Raw genomic sequence first — 10523 nt, 5'->3', positions numbered from 1 at the left:
CCGCACGACCACGAGATGCGTCCACCCAGCGACATGCACTCGCCACCACGTTGCACAATCACTGAAAAGGAACCAAGGAATTGTAAATATGTAAAGTGAAGGATCAGTTCATTGGATGTTTTAGTGTGCTTAAATATAAGGTAACTTATAACTGAATTTATGTATCTATCTTGATTTTTTCCTTATCACAACATCTCTCAGGTTCCTCTTCGTTTGAACTATGGTTACCGAGTGTCCTTGCTGTGAAAAAAAATTAAAGCCTCAAAGCCAAACAGTTAATTAAATAATGTTGTTTGACCTTTGGTAACAAGGGAGTATTCAGATTTACTGTGAATTTGGTAAAATTGTGGGAGGTAATAAATGTAGCTTTGTGAAAGACTCCCAGTGATTGAAACAGTCCAAATTAAAGTTTTGTGGGCTTTCAAAGTTACCTATTTAATCATTGACTTGAAAGTAGAAGACTGTGTTAATAAAGACAGGTAATAAACCATCTTGTTGTTAGTTTCAAAAGTAAATATTACTAAAGTTTGGCTTGAAATGTTCTTCTTAGTAAACAATTTGCTGTTACTTTTAAAAATTAAAAGTTCTTAAAACTGAGGCTTATAAAGATTTGCTTAGTTAATGATCATAGTGCTGCCTGTTGTAAATTTTAAAAGGTGAGTCAGTTTCTTAGAAATATCTCAGTGTTATGTTTCACTGCAGTAAAAGTTCAGAACTGCAACTGCTGAGAGTGATATGTTCATGCTTGCTATGTGCTTGTTTCACTAATGTAATGAAAGTGCATTTATTTTGCTCTACTGCGGTGGTCAAGATTAAGGCCCCCCATTGAAAGTAGTCCAAATGCTCAAAGTTACTCAGTTATAGAAAGTTTCAATTACTCTTGCTATCCCTGTCAAGTTCTGTACAATATTGGGTTCCTCTTGTGTATTAAAAGTGCATATTAATGGTGTAACAGGATCCACAGTTTGTCTATTGTGCTTATGCTAAGTAACAAGTAACAGAAAGACCACTATCTATGATAACAGTAGCTTCTTTTATTCAAATGTCAATGAGAAATAGTTTGCTAATGATTTTTTTCCATGTCAGATAGAAAAGTAATTGGTAAAAGAAAGACTAAACCTATGCCCAATTTATAATTTTATAGTAAATATTAATAGTAATATTATTGAAGCCATTCAGTTTGACTAAGCCCTGAAGGTAACAGTGTGTATCATTACCTGTTATACTTATGCAAATAGTTTGTTCCGCTCTAACTGTCAGATCCAACCTTAACGCTAACATATGCAGGTGCCAGAGTTCATTGCACTCTCATGTGACACAGTATAGGCTGTGTTTGCCCATTGAAGTTACTTATTTTCAGTTTCTTGAACAAGAATGTTACTCATTCTTATGCCTAATTAGGCTGGCGACCGTTGTTATTATCATTTGGACACTGTAGATGGGTAAATTATTGTTTATTACTGTTTAAATATTTACGTAATTCTAACTTTGACTTCCGATAAGCCATCTCCATTAGGTATATCGCTACGAAATAAATCTCAGGTGAACAACCTGGTATGAGTGTCCATTGGACACAATATTTCGGCAATCGACCACGTTGCCATCATCAGGTGCGCTGATGTACATCAGCAGTGTCCTATGCACACTCATACCAGGCTGTTCATCAGAGAATTATTTCGTCATAAAATACGCCTGGAGAAATTGAAGGATCACAGATATATCACGGTCAACACAACTAAATTCCTTTCAGAGGGTTACACTTCTCTGCTTCTTTATACTGCAATTGCTTTAATAAAAATAATTTCATTTATACGAACTGCCTCCAGCTTTGAGGTTATGATATAACAGTAGCAGATGGTAGTGTTATATGTGGCTTTTCCATGACAGGACTATTTGTTCTGTTGGGGCGTAGTACGTAATAAATCAAATTCTGTATTGGATTGCACACGCTACGTAAATCCAGTTGCAGTGTTATAAGCCCAGTACCAACTCTGTGTTTATAAACATGTGGCTTGCACACAAAAAGAGGAAAGTTATGTGTGCTTTCCCTTGGTTTTTCAGAAATTAGAAATAACTGTCCCCCGTTACACTAGAATTAGCTAGCAGTCCTCCCATCCATGTAGAGTTTTTTGAAAGTAGATAGTTGAGGTCTGTGAACTTAGATTCTGGTCGTTCTGTTTCTGGCCGTCGCAGACAGGGGTCATCTCCAGCTGCCACATGGTGCTGATAGGCGCATTCAGTTATGATAGAACAATCCATATTTTGTAACTTGTGTTGCTTAATTTGCTTATAATTTGTGGTTTCTTGTTGTAATGTTAACTTCTATTTCACGAGCTGCCCACACAAACCCGTCTTGTTGCATTTACTTCATACAGTTCTCCACACGTTTTGGTACCTCTTCACTGTGTTAGTGTAAATTTTGTAATATAACTTGAGTTGTATAGTTCTTTTCTGTCTGTTGATTTCATAGTGACTCACGTCTGTCATATGAGCAGATAAATAACTGTTAATCTCAGTCTTGACTTAGATCACAAAATTCTTTAACCTATCCTGGATAGGAAACCCATTAAAAAATAAATATAAGCTGTTCTGTACCCAACTGGTTCTCTTCACTTTGTTGGGGTTGTCTTCATACACAGTGGACAACTACAAGGATAATTTACTTACACCACACTCAGTCGTCTTGCACCAGTACGTTTTGGTTTTATGTGTTATCTTGTGACAGCCACAACCGGTGCATTCACTCTTCTTATATTAGTAGAAGTTGATTTCATTAATAAAGGGGCTAGAACTTTCATGTCGAATCTGATCCTGGACCTTACTCTTGATTTCATTGAGTTTCCTGCAGTTTGGACAGCATAGTGAAACTGCTCTCACCATATAAAAAGCTGCAATAACCATTTTATCCCATTTTTACATTTATGTCTGCTAGAACCAGCAGTGGCAGCATATGATAGCGTGGTGCACACAGAAGTTTTGATCTGTATTGATTTTTTGTATGTAGTCGGAGTTTGTAGATTTTTATTATGTTTTCTGTTTTTTGTATTGCAGGTGAAGATTTTGTTGTATTGTGTGAGAAGATTTTGTGTTTTGGTGTGAAGGTATTCTTTTGCGTAAGTTTATTTGCTCATTTGGAATGTTATGAGGTAATTTGCAGTTGAAAGTCCGCCATACATTGATAGGGCTAGTCGATCGCGATTTTAGCCACAAGATTCGACAGAATCAGAGCAAATGATGTAGGAAATTTCTGCGGGAGAGGTGTCAACAGCGGCTGCGTTACCTGAAACCTAAGAAACCCCAGCAGCAAGTCAACAGATCGAAACTAGCGAGATTTGCGAAACAGAATCGACAAAAGCACAGAGCAGTTCAAATTCTGGAAACTTGGAGGATATTCCGTTGTGAACAAAGTAGATGCTAGAAAAAGGAAAGGGATAACGAAAAAAATCAGAGGAAAAGAGCAGAAGAAAGATATAGGAAATTCAAAAGGATAGGAAGCGATCCGAGAAAGACAGGAAACAAGCAGAGAGAACAGATGAAAAAGCGGAGGGAGACAGGAAACAAGTCGAGGAAGACAGAAAGCAATTTAGGCAAGAGATGGCAGCGTTGCGAGGGGAATTCAGCTGACGCATTAAACAGATAAACAAAAATGTGGTTGACATTTCTAAGACCGTCGAACGCAATGTGATCAGCCTGGTCCAAGCTGAGACAAATCTGAAGAAAATGGAGCATATGAATACCTCGCTTTAGCGAATAATGTAGAGCCTGGAGGAAACAAACAACTCGCTTTCTCAAAGAGTGCAGGCTCTGGAGGAGCGTACAGAATCTGAAACCATAAAAACCGAGCGATTCTTGTAGACTGATGAGTTTGTCTCATTTAAACAAGGTCTTGAGGAGCTGAGAAAGGAGATTGAGTGGCCATGAGATTCTGAGCCATTACTGACCCTGGCAGAGAGTAGGATAGGAACTAATGATAAGTGGCGTGTTTGAGACAATAATTCTATGTCTAGTGGAGAGTGATCAGCATGTGTTGGGGCACACAAGGGCCGCCGTGTGCCTGTCTGCTTGGTGGAGAGGCTGGCAAATTAGAGATGATAACAGGCACAAGGATCAACAAACTTCTAGCCTCTGGAATGGCAATCGATTCACTTGAAGAGTCACTCTTCGATCACCTTAAATATTTTGAGTGTAAAAGCACAAAGTCAGCACCTGCAAAGACAATACACGTTTGTAAGTGAACTCACGAATAATTTGATTTTGGTAACGATAGCAACAAGAAATGTAAGTGATACACACACACACACATTTTTTTACGGAAAAAGCTGGCAGTCGCTACTATTTAAGCAGTTCATTTTGAGCAGTTCATTTCGTTTACGTCTTTTCTCAATCGAATTAAAAGCCCAGATTTTAGCTGACTTGTGAAACGAATCCTGTTGTGGCCATAACATCCTGATGAGAGAAAACATAGTTTTTTAAACTTCTGATGAACAAAAGTAAATGTTAAGTCGAAATTTTAAAATATTCCTCCTGTTATATGCACAATTTTTTCTATGTAAGATAACAAATATTTTATTTAATTTCACATCTGTCAAGATGATTGTTCATAATAGCAAGTCTGCACTGTAAACCATGCCAAGAATTACTTTCATAAACACTCATATGGAACAAAGATTCCTACTATTTTTTCTTATTTCCTTTTCCTAACACAAATAATCTATATATGAATTTGAGGTACCATGTTACGCTTTTACTTAAGAATCAATCAGGAAGTTTTATGCTGTGCCATTTTTCCATTAAAGACTCCTTTGAGTGGTTTTCTAATTTCAATACTCATTTGAGTTAGTTGATTTTAAAGGCACTCAAACCATGTGAAGGCCGAGTTTTGCATTCTTGAAAGTTCTTCATTCATTTCCTCTTTAGAAAGGAGTGATGGGGTAATGTGAGATTACTGTTATAATGAGATATTGCTGTCACATATTATTATGCAATATTAATTCATTTTTTGTGGCTATTTGGCAGCTAGTTCTGTGAATATGCTGGAGTAGTGTGCTTCAAAAGGTAGCCTTGCACTCATCATACTGATATGGTGTGTCACCAGAAATGTCTCTATGGGCTCTTTTGTCAGCAGAGGGCAGTCTGTGAATCTCATTAGGCATTAGGTCAAGAGGGCATCCACCAAGGCTTCCAGCAGTTTTATGGATACCAGAAAGTGATTCCCTCAATGGCTATTGAATGTCAGGCAGTTACCTGCCCCCTTCCCCCTCCCCCTGTGGTCAGTGGACGCCACAACCACCACTCAGTCCCCAGAGAATCATTGAATACGACATTTTTGCCCTTCCGTGCAGATTCCAAAGAGCGAGATCACCATGACACCAAGCGATCAGTGTGGGAGAGTCAGTTGCATTTGCATTTGGTCTAACAATTGGTCCATCCAATAGTATTGCATCACACTGGACAATTTTCTTGACACGTAAGGTTTAACAATCATGAAGACATAACTTTGGCCAAATACCATCTTCTGGGCTAATAAAAGTGTGTCTTTTATGCAAAAGAATGGAAGTTACGTGTTCTACCCATTAGTTTTTCAGGAATTTAGTAATAATTCTCTCCTGTCACCCTCTTAGATGATTTGCTGTCATTTATCGTCATGTAAAGTCATCAGATGACCAAAATGAATTGCAAAATGATTCAGATATGATATCTGTGTGGTGTGAAAAGTGGCAATTGACCCTGAATAAAGTGTGAAGTTATTCACATGAGTACTAAACGAAATCCGCTAAATTACTGTTACCGGTACACGATAAGTCATACAAATCTGAAGGCTATAAATTCCACTAAATACAATTACAAATAACCTAAATTCGAACGATCACATAGATAATGTTGTGGGTAGAGCAAACCAAAGACTGCAATTCATTGGAAGAACACTTAGAAGATGCAACGAATCTACTAAAGTGTCTGCTTACATTACATTTGTCTGCCCTGTTCTGGAGTATTGCTGGGTGGTGTGGAATCCTTATCAGGTGGGGCTGGCGGATGATACTGAAAAAGTTCAAAGGAGGGCGGCTCGTTTTGTATTATCAAGAGCTAGGGGAGACAGTGCTACAGACATGATACGTGAATTGGAGTGGCAATCATTAAAACAAAGGCGTTTTTCGTTGCGACGTGATCTTCTCATGAAATTTCAATCATTAGTTTTCGCCTCCAATTGCGAAAACATTCTGTTGGCACCCACCTACGTGGGGAGAAATGATCATCATGATAAATTAAGAGAAATCAGGGCTCGCACAGCAAAATTTATGTGCTCGTTGTTCCCGCGCGCCGTTCGAGATTGGAATGGGAGAGAGACAACTTGAAGCTGGTTTATTGAACCCTCTGCCAGGCACTTAATTGTCAATAGCAGAGTAATCATGTAGATGTAGATGTAGCTGTAGATGTAGACATTACCACAGAGTCGTCCTCTCCATGTACAGTTTTTTGAAAGTAGAGACCTGAGGGCTGTGAACATAGATTCTGAGCATTCTCCGTTAGGCTATTGCAGACAGGTGTCATCTCTGGCTACCATCTGGTGCTGATCGGCACACACTAGCTGTTTGGGGGAAGTAAGTATTGCGATTGCGGCAGTGCGATCCATATTCTGTGCAGCTTATTACTTGCTTAGTTTGCCACACAAGTTTGATTGCTTCATTTGATTATTATTTATAGCTTCTTCTTCCAACATTAAACACGATTTCAGAAGCTGCTCAGACAAGCAGATATTGCTGTTCTTACTCCATTCAGTCTTCCACACTTTTTGGTATCTCCCCACTTTGATTTCGTAATATTATCTGAGTTGTACAGAACTTGGTTCTCTGTTAATTTCATTATAACTTATGTCAATCATAAGAACAAATAAATAACTGTTAATATGAGTCTTTACTTAGGTTCCAAGATCCTATAACTTGTCGTGGTTATGTGACCCACTATATAATAAATATAGCCTGTTGAACAACCAATTGGTTCACTTCATTGTGTCGAGGCTATCTTCATATGCAGTGGGCAACTATAAGTATAATTTACTTATTATTTTGTGGAATTAATGAGCAAAGAACTCGCTTGTATTGCATCAGTACGATTTGGTTTTATGTGTCTTCATGTGACAACAATGAGTATTGAACTCACTCATTTCGTATTACTGGAGGATGGTTTAATTAACAGTGGGGTTAAAACTTTCAGTATATATATTGAAAGAGCGCACCCAGCTTGCTCACTTTTAAAATTACAGTTCCTGCTTAACACAACAATGTATATATACATATACAGTATAGTTGTGTTTTGTAGGAACTGAGATGTTAAGAGTGAACGGGCTGTGAGTGTACAGATCCAGCAATGGCCTCTTACTAAAGCTGAATCTGCAAATGATAGATACATATTGCTGAAAGATTAATGAAACTTACTAGAATACTGCTGCATGACTCAGCACAAAAAATTCCACAGATGAAGTGTTGTATCATAATCGTGATGACAGCAGTGGTTCTGGTTTGTCTCTTTTCCAGTTTGAAGCCACTGACATATAAACATGTTATCGCTTGAATTGGCCACAGATAGTATGCCGTTTCCTTTAAATAATTTCTGATTGGTGAGGCAAGAAAGTTCTTTTCCATTGCCAGAAAATCATCAGGTTTTTACCAAACTGAGAATTTATTAATGGTTTACATTAGTTGGAACATAGGTTAGTCAGCATCAATGCCAGAGGTGGGACCAGTACACTTTTTTTCTAAAATAGGAACATTAACTGTGAGCAGTGGCAAAATAGCCAAAAAGATTTTATTTCAATTTTGTTTTGAATTACTACACAGTTAGCATTAGGGCATGGGCATTTAGTAAACATTTTTGAGTAAGACAAATGTTCATTAAAGAAAATTTTGTGCCTTATGTTTCTGCAATTAATAAATATTCATTTTATTTTGAAAGGGAAAGCTAGCTGTTTTAGGTATTCCATAGTTGTAGTGAATTACGGAGGTGGAATCTGGATAAGTTGAAAAAACTGGAGGTTTTTGAAATTTTCAGAGGGAGCATTAGACAATGACTGACTGAAACAGGGGAACGATATATTGTATCAGAGGAAAGGGTAGCTTTGAGAGATGAAATAGTGAAGGCAGCCAAGGATAAAATAAGCTAAAACTCAAGAGCTAGTATAAATCTTTGGATATCACAGGCAATATTGAATTTAACTGAGGAAAGCAGAAAATATAAAAGTGTAGCAAATGAAGCACACAGAAAGAAATACAAATGTCTAAGAATTGGGATTGACCAGAAGTACAAAATGGATAAGTAAGAGTGGCTAGAGGAGAAATGTAACTATATAGAAGACTTCTTGAAGAAATAGTAAACAACTAATCAGTTGTAAAATGGAAGGTTTATTTGAATCCCTTGACCATGATTTCAACGTTTATAAAACCATTTTCTTCAGAAAGAAGTACTGACAACCTAAACAGATTAACAGTAAAAATATGGTAAGATATATATGTACAGGTACACTAATATTTCTTTACACATACAAAAAATTGTTCAAACTTACTAGGCTAAATGTAGCACAGGTTCATTAAAATATAGTCGAAAGCTGTCGGTAAAATATGAAATTTCACCTGTAGTCAACATTGATATAATGGGATCACAAACACCACTTGCAGAAACGTTCAGTGCTACATAATGCATCATCCAAAGAGTCTCAAGATCTTGAAAGTATTTCTTCTCCTTCATTTACAAGTAAAAAGCTGCACCACAAGTAGCAACGAGAGCAAGATGAGATCCAAAGTAAAGCAGTGATTTTTTTATGGCTGGAACCTTCACGAGCACAGCAACATCATCAAGTGGACAAACTTCCATCTGTGATGCAGGCCACAGTGTAAACAACCCAGCTCAGAGCGAAACAGCAAAATATTGTACATATATAGAAAGGACAAATGCCAGGACAGTGAAGGTAGCTCAAACAATCTTACTATTATTCCACAAAATATCAGAGGTCTTAAAAATAAATTAGATATAAATGACAAATTTAATATTTTCTTAAATGTACTCATTTCTATAATTAAAATGACTTTTCCAAAAATAATTGTGAGGAAGAACATTAAGGTTTCTTCCAGGAAACCATAGATTAGCAAAGGAATTAAAATTTCTTGTAGTACTAAGAAAGAATTACAGGCCTCATTAAAAGTATCAAATGACTCCCTTGAAAAATATTGTTATAAATTGGACTGTAAAGTTTTTAAAAGGGTGATAAATAAATCCAGAAGCTTACATATTAAATTTGAAATTGACAATTCTAGGAACAAAATAAAATCAATCTGGAACATCATAAAGTGAGAGTGTGACAAGACCAATAGGAATGAAAAGGTGATATACGAGGGTCACTCCAAAAGAAATGCACACAATTTTTTGAAATCCATCTTTTATTCTACATGTTTGAAAGTTCCTTTAGGAACAATATTTTCGTTTATCCACATAATTTCCATCCATCTCAACTGCCTTACGCCATCTTGGAACCAGCGCCTGTATACCCGCCCAGTAAAATTCTGGACCAACCTGTTGGAGCCACTGTTTGGCTGCGTGCACAAAGGAGTCATTATCTTCAAACCTTGTTCCACGAAGAGAGTCTTTCAGTTTCCCAAAGAGATGATAGTCACATGGAGCCAGGTCAGGACTGTAAGGCGGGTGTTTCAGTGTTGTCCATCCAAGTTTTGTGATCGCGTCCATGGTTTTTGACTGACATGTGGCCGTGCATTGTCGTGCAACAGCAAAACATCCTGCTTTTGCCAATGTGATCGAACACGACTCAGTCGAGCTTAAAGTTTCTTCAGTGTCATCACATATGCATCAGAATTTATGGTGGTTCCACTTGGAATGATGTCCACAAGCAAGAGTCTTGCGGAATCGAAAAACACTGTAGCCATAACTTTTCCAGCAGAAGGTGTGGTTTTGAATTTTTTTTCCTTGGGTGAATTTGCATGATGCCATTCCATTGATTGCCTCTTCGTCTCTGGTGAAAAATTATGGAGCCTTGATTCATCACCTGTCACAATTATTCCAAGAAATTCATCTCCACCATTCTCGTACTGTTCCAAAAGTTCGCTGCGTACCCTTTTTCTTGTTTCTTTGTTAGTCACTGTCAACATCCTGGGAACCCACCTGGCACAAACCTTTTTTAACGCCAACACTTCCTTCCCCTATCCCAACGCAGCGGGAAAATTCGTTCACTGCGATGCGTCTGTCAACAGCCACCAATTCGTTAACTCTCTGCACATTGTCTGGAGCATGTGCAGTACGAGGCGTGCTGCTGCGAGGACAATCCTCAATATTGCCGTGCCCGCTTTCATCACGTAACTTGGTTGCCCACCGACTAACTGTACTGCGGTCGACAGCAACATCTCCATACACCTTTATCAACCTCTTGTGGATGTTTCCCACTGTCTCGTTTTCACAGCAAAGGAATTCTATGACAGCACGTTGCTTCGGACAAACGTCAAGTGTAGCAGCCATCTTGAAGA

Source organism: Schistocerca americana, chromosome X, assembly GCF_021461395.2.
Source record: "Schistocerca americana isolate TAMUIC-IGC-003095 chromosome X, iqSchAmer2.1, whole genome shotgun sequence".
NCBI classification, from domain to species: domain Eukaryota; kingdom Metazoa; phylum Arthropoda; class Insecta; order Orthoptera; family Acrididae; genus Schistocerca; species Schistocerca americana.
The sequence above is the reverse complement of the archived record's forward strand: the minus strand, read 5'-3'. Positions refer to the sequence as shown.